Source organism: Chanos chanos, chromosome 12 (assembly GCF_902362185.1).
Source record: "Chanos chanos chromosome 12, fChaCha1.1, whole genome shotgun sequence".
In the NCBI taxonomy this organism is placed as follows: Eukaryota; Metazoa; Chordata; class Actinopteri; order Gonorynchiformes; family Chanidae; genus Chanos; species Chanos chanos.
The window spans coordinates 16,402,393-16,411,909 of record NC_044506.1 but is presented as its reverse complement, the minus strand read 5'-3'; positions in this window follow the sequence as shown (position 1 = coordinate 16,411,909).

Below are 9,517 nucleotides of genomic sequence, written 5' to 3'. Positions count from 1 at the left end.
TGAGTGCTACTAGAATAAGACTCACAAGGGTGTGGAACATTGTGAAGTCACAGCCCAGAGCATTGTTAGGTCACAGAGAAATCTGAATACTAAATATGGCTTTAAATAACAGCGATGTCAAACACAGCTAATGAACTGGCACACTATGTATGCTGGCTCCAGTGACATTGTAAATCACGTGTATAATAGAGCTTTTTTCTGGAGGTTATGGAGTCTTAATTTAAATAGGTTTTGGCTCTTAGAAATCCTGTCTGTACAATGTGCGTCAACAAACCCTGAGACCTCACCAAGCGTGTTCCAGTTGGTCTGCTCTTCTAAAAGCCGTGTGATTGTAAAATGAATACGTAATAATATAAACAAGTCATCAGAATTCATTTTAAGGTGTGTCTCAGTTGGTTGATTAGGACTGGCCAAGCTTAGGGGTCACCGTGTACTTATGTTCGTGATGCTCTCACATTCACCTTCTTGAGAACTCACAAAACAACTTCAGACAGATTTTCAGCCACGGCGACTGCTGTGTGCTACTGAAACAGTGCCAAGGTTAGAGGAGGTGCAGAGCCATCTTACGACTGAAGCTGCTGACTGCCTTCAACAGCCCACTCTGTGGCTCCTCTGTCAGCCGGCAGGTCCTCCTAAACTGCCGAAAGATCAAACACCCCATCCCTTACAACCCCCCCCCCCCAAAAAAAGATCCATGTCTGTTGTTACCATTTGTTTATTTCATATTTGAAGCAAATTGGTGAAAGTAGAGAGCAGTGAGGGAGAAAATGGGGTTTATGAGGATGCCAGTTTAGTACATTCAGTAACTGTAGGGAATCTTTGGGGGAGCATCACCACCTATAATTGTTTCCAGTAACTGCTTTTCGCTGACTGAAACATAATTTTTTTGTTATGGTGTTTCACTTGGATTTCTCATTTTTGAGAAACCAGCACAAGATTAAAAAAAAAAAAAAGTAGCAAATATTTAGTGTGAGCTTTGTGTCTCATTCAAGAATAAACATCAGGAAGTTAACATTCAAAGCATGGACGAGCTGTCGGCCATGTTGATTTATGAATGCCAAGCGCAGGGCGGGGCAAGTACACCTCAGCATTCATGTGGTCAGATACATAATGCAACACATAGATGACAAAACTGACAGTTTTTTATTTAGTGTACTCTTTTATCTCTGTTATTTTTCATGGTTCCTATATAACTGTTGATGTGAACATATCTATGGGGGAGTGTGTGTATGTGTATGTGTGTGTGTGTGCGCGTGCGTGCGCGTGCATGCCAAGGGGGGCTTTGCGCAAAAATGATGTCGAAATAAACATTTTAAATGAAATCTGAAGTTATCTTGTAAACGTAGTAACATTATCTTGTTAACAATGTAAGCCAGATTCGATGTAAATGTCAGAAGTTGAGTCTGAAGTTGTTTTGTCAGTCTGTGTGTAAGTAAGCATGAACATAAGGCGGCAGGAAACTTTGGAGGTGAAACTTCAAGTGAGTTTGTCATAACCATACAGGAAGTTGGGCTAGAACTTCAGTTGGAAGTAACCTTGTCAGGGGGAGGGGAAACTTCACAGTCTACATAACAAACATTTACATATTAAATAATGGATGTGTCAGGCTGACTAATTTCATATAATTATTGATTTCTGGCTATTGTTTCTATTTATTTAGCAAACAGGCACCTGGCATTATTTAAACAGACTATTTGCTCTTTTCTGTGCATATTATTACTGTGTCACGCGCTTATTTGAAGCCCCTGCTTCCTGACTGAGAGGTAATTATAAAGCTGTTGGATCCAAGTAAAAATTCATAAGGTTTATTACAGGAATGGTTACAAAAAATCCAAATATAATCCAAGATCTTAGGACAAAAACACAGACCACGGTCAATAACAAACAGGCAGGATCAACACAGAGAAAATACCAAGTCCAAATCATTAAACAAAGTCCGAGTTTAATACACGAACAAAAAAATCCATAGTAGCAAGAAAACTCTGGTTCAGCACGTGTGATAGACACTCAAAACCTCACAAGGAAGTAACTGACAATGAATGCTATATATACAGGCCATAGTTATTGAATCAATGAGAAGTAACTGAAAATGAATGCTATATATACAGGGCATAGTTATTGAATCAATGAGAAGTAACTGACAATGAATGCTATATGTACAGGGCATAGTAACTGAATCAATGAGCATTAGGTGCCAGTGTTAATCAGGAGAGAGAGAGAGTAAGGCCAGACTGTGAGGGACTAAACAGGGAGCTGGCTAGAAGCAGGTGCAATAGCCATTGTGTTCATATACGTTGGAGTTGAGAAAATGGAAGATTGCAGGAAGACAACTCACAAAAACTGTTGATCTATCTCGTGAAAAACTACTTTGTCACCAGTTTAACCTCTGCCCATGGTATCCAGAGAAAGGGAAACGTATCCACTAAGTAATTAAAGTAAACAGGACTTCATTAACTGCAAACTCTCAATTATGCATAAGTAATTTGGTCATTTGAATGGAGGGGAAATTCTGGAATAGTCTGCAATAAGGAAGAATGAGAGAGAGAGAGAGAGAGAGAGAGAGAGAGAGAGAGAGAGAGAGAGAGAGAGAGAGAGAGAGAGAAACATCTTGTTGCAACGGGAGGTTTAATTTTGGGTGTTATAGCATCAAAAACAACAAGTTTTTCAAGCAAAAGACAAATTTCAATAATCAATAATTCACTTATATCATTGCCATCAGGTCTTCCATGTCAAACATCTATTCTTACAGTTACCATTTCCTTTATGACTTATAGCCACATGTTTAATCCCTTTAGGGTTTCATGGTTTACCATTTATCTCTATTTCTGCATTGTTTAGTATTGTTCCAATTCAAACCTTCAAGATGAAAAGTACAGCCTTTACTGTTTGATGGGGATTGGCACATTGAACAGCAAATTATTATCAGAAAGCATTAAGGGGAGATAGACATCATATGATAGCTTTCACATCTTTCCTCTCCCCTTCTGGAATTAAGTTTGAATTGTTTAGCCTGTGTTCCGTCTCATTTCTTTCAACTGTCTAATGATTCCGTTTTCAGTTGTATATCTTTCTGCTCCCTTTCTTCCTATTCAGACGTGTGTTCTGTCACTTTGCCTTCATCTTTAGTTTGTATATATACCACTGCCTTTTCACTCTTGCTTTGTGAAGTCTTTCAAGTGTTTGTTAGGATTGTGCCCTTGGTCCTCGGAGTTCTTTGTTAAGATTGAGCCTTAGTCCTCGAGACCTTTTTTTCGCTGCGTTCTTTGTTTGAGAGAGTCCTGTCACTTTGAATTCTTGGTTAACTGTTCTTGCTTTGTGCAGTTTTAGTTTACCTCTCCGTTTCCCCGAACTCTTGGTTTCAGTAAAGGACCTGGGTCTTTCTGGACATGCATCCAGCCTCTCTCAATGTTCATGACAGAAGTTGTGTCCGTGAAAAATATCATTAAGGTGTAATACTCCTAAATAAAAGCATATGTGTGCTTCCAGTCAGACTTCCTAGTCTTGTATATTCCTCAATATAAGACACTGTTAGTTATTCAGGTTTAGCTTTCAAAGTTTACTTCTACCTTAACTTAATGCCTTTCTTCCCATATGCACTGATAAGGTAATCTCGAATTTCCAACATTAAAACAAACAAAAAAACAGACAAACAAAAAAAAAAACAGAAGGGTTGGATTTGGATGGAGCACAAGCCGGTGATGTTAAATGTGTTTCAGTAACTGAACAAATATTAGAATATAAAGCAACCTCTAATTTCACTTGGGCATATATTTGTGTCTTAGTACACAACAGTCACTTAAGCCTCTTTCATTACACAATGTGTGATCGCTCATGGACTTTATGGAGGAGTACATCAAAAGAGAGTGACTGTCATACTGATGAGAGAAATTCATGATGCAGCACCGTCTACGTTATTGTCTCCATCAGCGAAGGAGATGGCAGGATTAGGCCCTTGGAGCCCCTCGCTAGCCCCTCTTCAGCTAAATCGTTCGTCTCTCCTACCGTGACACTGCCAGCAGCTAGATGAGTCACGGCCAGTCGCCGCTCGCGCAGGAAAGCGTTCGCTCAATGCGACTCTGATCTCGCTCTCGCAGATGGGGCCTCCTGACACTGCCTGTTTGCTCCTGATAACACTGCGTGAATTGTTCCCCGCCTCCCCCCGCCACTGCACATCTATCAAACGTGGTCACAACGAGATCCTTCAGAGCCGGCGCTCGCCGAGGTGCTTTCATGGCTGCCAGCCATGAAAAGCATGTCGTTTGCACCCACTCGCAAAATATTAAGGAGTGACAGAAAAGCTATCTATGTTTCACTCCGGCTTTCTGATCATAAAAAAAAAAAAACTCAGAACGGTGGCTGAGCCTCTGAGAGCTACAGTAAAGTTTTCTTATCTGACTAAAATAGGTTACGCTATCAACGACAAAAGCACCGTTTCACGAGTTCGGCGACCTCGTCTTCTGTCATCCACAACATGCAGGTTGTAATCGTTAAAGAAAGAACTCAGAACTCAGGAGCACGAGAATTAAAATAGGCTATGATGAGTTTTTTGTCTCCCCCCAGAGACAAAAGTGGGAGAGATACGATAAGAATAACTTAAGCCAAGGATATCTTGACAGTAAAAATGATTGAGAATGATTTATATATATATATATATATATATATATATTATTCGTAGGATATCTACATTTCAAGGAGAATAAAAAAGAATCGTCCAGTTATTCTTAAAGTGCACAGATATTTCAACTCAGAAACACTCAGCTTTGTCCTTGTCAGAAGGTTTTTAAAAATACATTTAGCCAGAACTCTACCGATACTTGGCATAACTGTGGAGCAGTGGTCCCTGCTCTGTGCCTGAAGATGAATAAACCATGATAGAGGACCCGGTGTGAGTGACTTGTCAGCAGTCTGTCTGAGTGACTGTCTCACTGAGGTCACCTTGTCTGTTCACCCCAGCCTAGAGCTCACTTCAGCATTGTCTCAGCTGTGTACCACACCCGCCAATCTCATATGTAATTCCAATAATGGAGCTTCTACAGACTTTTTTGGGGTTTTTTGGAAAGTTGGAGAGTGCCTGCATGCCAGATTTTCACTTTTTCGTTTGCCGATCCTAGAATACGGCTCTAGAATACAGTCCTTTTACCACTTAAACTGATACACCAAGAAGCTCTGCAATCAGTACAAGCATTACTATTTAATGTAACCTGATATAAACTAGGACTCAGAAAGGACTAAGAATGTTTTGGATATGAATAATCAATGTGCTCATGATACATGTTATTAATGAGCATCAAGGCACAGTATACAACTGTCATGTACTGTCAATGTTTCTTTTCAGTTTTTTTGTATGTTTGTTTTTAAAATGTTGACATACTGAGGCAGAATGGTGCATTAGTGAGTAACTGCTTTAAATGATTTAATATCGTTTCTCATTCAGCAGACACAAGTGCTGATGAGCGGAGCAGATGGTGAATTGTACGTTATCAAAATCCAGTCTCCAGCACAGAGGCTTACCGAGGCCTTAAAGCTTGCCAAGGACGTCCAAAATCGCGCACTTGTCCTTTCGCTGTGTATATTTTTGTTCCCTTCTCCGAAAACTCCAGGCAGACAATCCTCTACGGATCGTCTTAGAATTGTGACATGTCACAGCTGTTGTACAGGTCACTGGACTCCGTTTTAAATCACTTACATTTTGGTTCTCTCTCAACCTCTCTCTCTCTCTCTCTCTCTCTCTCTCATTCTTTCGCTCTGCCTTGCTGCGCTCTTATACACTTTTTTCTTCCTCTGGGGAAAAAATTCGGTATATTGAGCGAGTCCTTTCAAGAACCCAGAGTGCTTAGATGTAACCTCTCAGGTGTGGAAGGGACTTTTTTATAAAGGAGCACAAAGGCGAATTGAAATGAGCCGCAGAGGGAAACAGTCTCTCTCTCTCTCTCTCTCTCTCTCTCTCTCACCGCAACCACCTATAGTGACCTTGCATGTGTAAATGAATACACAGGTGTAAATAACATCACACAGATGAAGGGGCTTGATTAAAGATGTGCTGAGTGCAGATATTGTTGATTTCCCGTCTGGCATTCATGATGATACGTCAGATGGGATTTGTTTTTAAAGAACAAAGTGAATCTCAGGTGAAGTCCCTCTCCATAAAGCATGGCATTACTCCAACAGTCTGTCTGACTCTAATAGTCTTACTGTCTAGTAATACAGCCACTGGTCTGATGCAGGGTTAATGGACAGACCACAGCTGACAGGTTTAATGAATGCTTTTCATTTCTAATGTAGTCTTTCACTGAGGAGCTTTCAAAGACTGACTTTTATTTTCATCCAGACCGTCTCTCTGTGATTTCTGATGTGTTTCTGCAGAAGACTCAAAAAAAGGACAAACAATAAACAGCTCCTTACTGTTTGTCACATATGAAGCTCTGGCATCTGTCTGAATATATTCGAAACAATAATGATGCGAATTTTTTTTCCCTTTCCAATGTCATCAAATTCACCAAGGGTGTTCCAATCAGTTTACGGAAGGCTGAGTTTCTCATACATTGCAGCACCTCATTGAATGACTGAGTGAAATGACTGGCTTAGGAGTATGAGGTCTCTGCTGCTTAAGTCAGGATAGGATGTTAAAAGACAGATTGTAATAAAAATCTGGAAAACACACACACACACACACACACACACACACAGGACTTCAACTAAGAGTTTCAACAGGACAAGTAACGTCTGATATAAACAGGATAAAAGGCAGTCTCTATGATTCAGAAACAGTGTATGTGTTCCCATGTGTTGACTTCAATGTGTTTCTTATTTCCTTAAAAACACAGAATATGGCTTACATTTTGCTGATCTATTAACGGAACAACATCCTTATGCACATTCATCAAATCTGGAGTTTAATTAGAGTTTGACCGAGACAGGTCTGGAATAAAATGACATATTAATTTTAGCTGATGAGAGAAGAAGAGTCTTGTGTTACTGCTCAGCTTTGTTAAAAACCAAGCCCCTCCCTTTCCCTCTGCACCATTCTCTGGTGGAGGACAGACATTCTGTGTTGGAGCTTTCACACTCCATTCACAACACATCCCTGTGTCCCGCAATTCCTCTGACACAAACAATTCTGCCACCCCCAAAATCAGGATCACAGTGAGCACTCAAGTTTCCATTCTAAGTAAGTGATATCCCCAAAAGAAATGCACTTACTATCTCTCCCTCGACCCCAACAAGTCTCAGCTGGCAGAGAGGCAAAGCAATCAGAATATTTACACCGCTTTTCTGTAAGTGAGTGTGTGTGTGTGTGTGTGCGTGTGTGCACGTGTGCATGTGTGCGCGTGTACGTGTATATGTGTGTGTGTGTGTGCGTGTGCATGTGTGCGCATGTACGTGTATATGTGTGTGTGTGTGTGTGAGCGTGCGTGTATGTGTGTATTTGTGTGAGTGTATGTGTGTGTGTCTGTCTGTCTGTGTGTACATGCGTGCAGTGTAAAGGCTATCTCGTACCTCTTCATTTGTGTTGCTCATCCGTAACCTTGAGGGAGATAAAAGACCATTAATACCAGACCAGACAGGCAATGTAGTGCTAGTGGAGAGTTGCTACATCCACCAGAGTGCATTAATGTTGACCTTGTCTCTTCCTATTGTACTGTGATAATGTTTAGATATCCGAAGGAGCAAACGCACCACTTCATCTCAAGGTAGACAGTCTTTGTCATTCAGAAGAGAAATTGTCAGTTTCATCTGGCGAAGAAAAAAAATTTAATTGAAAGAACTAGAGAATTTTTTTTTTATTTCCCCAAACTATAAGCTCATATATGCCCTAATCAATATATACAGTGCAATCAAACAGTTTGTGCGTTTGTGTGTGTGTGTGTGTGTGTGTGTGTATGTTTGCCGTGCTGTGGAACGATGAGAAAGTATCACCCGAGAGGTCCCGTATGTTGGTCCTCTGTCCTCCTCAGAGTGCATCTGTGCGTTGTGTGTGTTGGTGTTGTGGGAGGGCGGAATGCTCTTCCTGATGTCAGCAGTGCGGCTGTTCCACTGGCTGCAACACAAGACACGAGCGGGAGTGTGAGGCAGCTCCCATGTCCTGTGTTGCAGCCCCTGGCCTGGCCACAGGTCACCTTCAACCAAACACATCGCTTTTGTTCCTCCCTCCGCTTCTGCTCTTTCACTGTGGAGAAAACAGACAGAAACAATGGGAGCCAGAGAGAACAAATAAGAGCCAAAGAAGGTAAGAAGGCCAGGAGAGAGGAGGAGAAAGAGAAAAAGAAAGAGAGAGGGAGAGAGAGAGAGAGAGCTGGTACAGACATGTGCTTCTCCGTGTCACGGATGCCACATTTATCACAAGCACTGAAAATAGTCTTGCTGGTTCACCTTGAAGCACTGCCCCTCTCTTACACCATCACTCCGGGAAACCAGGCTAGCTTGGCCTAAATTGCATAAATGAGAGGTTAACGACATTGTAAGTCACCTTCCAGCTATGAGAGACAATCTCTTGAGAGGCCGGTGCCAAGGAAAGTCAGAACATAACGCTTTCCTTTTTTGTCAGAGGCCTTATCATGTTAAAGATAAATCAGGGAAAGGAGTTTCTCTGTGTGTGTGGGGATAATTAGAAGTTTTACAAGCCTAGGTGTATAGAGTTATTGAAATTAAATTAGTATCAAATGAAGTTTACAGATATCTATTCCATTACTTAAATCTCTTAATTCTTTCCACTAGCGTTTTCATTTTCCATCAGCTTCTCCATAAACTCAGCGTTCTTTAAGGTACCGCTAAACCCTTGTTTGCCTCTCCATTCTCAGTTTTTCCAAGTTTAATCTTTCTCTACGTGGTGAAGAAACGGGTCTCTAAATCTCTCTCTCTCTTTTCTTTCTCTCACTTATTAAAGCAAATTCAGTGTAATCTCTCCCAGCTCACGGTGTGAAAACAGGTGAAAACTGTTCTCTGAAGCTGCAGGGGCGCACACTGCATGACGCTCCACGGAGCAAGGACAACCGGGCAAGGTGAACGGAAAGAAGAGCCGAGAAGGAACGCTTCCGCTCAGGCAAAAAAAAAAAGGAAGAAAAAAGAAAAAGAAAAAAGAAAAGAGAGAAAGATGGAAAGAAAAAAAAAAGCTGTAATCCAGTCTGAGTTCAATCAGATAACGGAGGAATTGAAAGTCCAGTGTGTGTTTGACATTGGTGGGAGCAACAGGACAAAGCAATACAGAGGCACTCTAACAAACAGAATACCTCAGAATAAACAGGGAAAAAAAGTGACTTTCTGAACTGCTCAGATACTTTTAAACTGTGCTAACGTGACAATACATTGCTGTGCAGAACTCCTATCATTTCGACGGAAACAAAAATATTCATTTTTAGTTGAGTCTACATTTATTCAAATATTTCCTAGAGACAGCGTAAGCCCTCAGTAAGAGATATTTGTCTACCAACGCTACTTGATTTATATGTAAAGTAGGTCAACTACTTATCCATTTCGTCAGTCACTTATCTGATTGCTTTTTACTATCAGCGCAGCCATG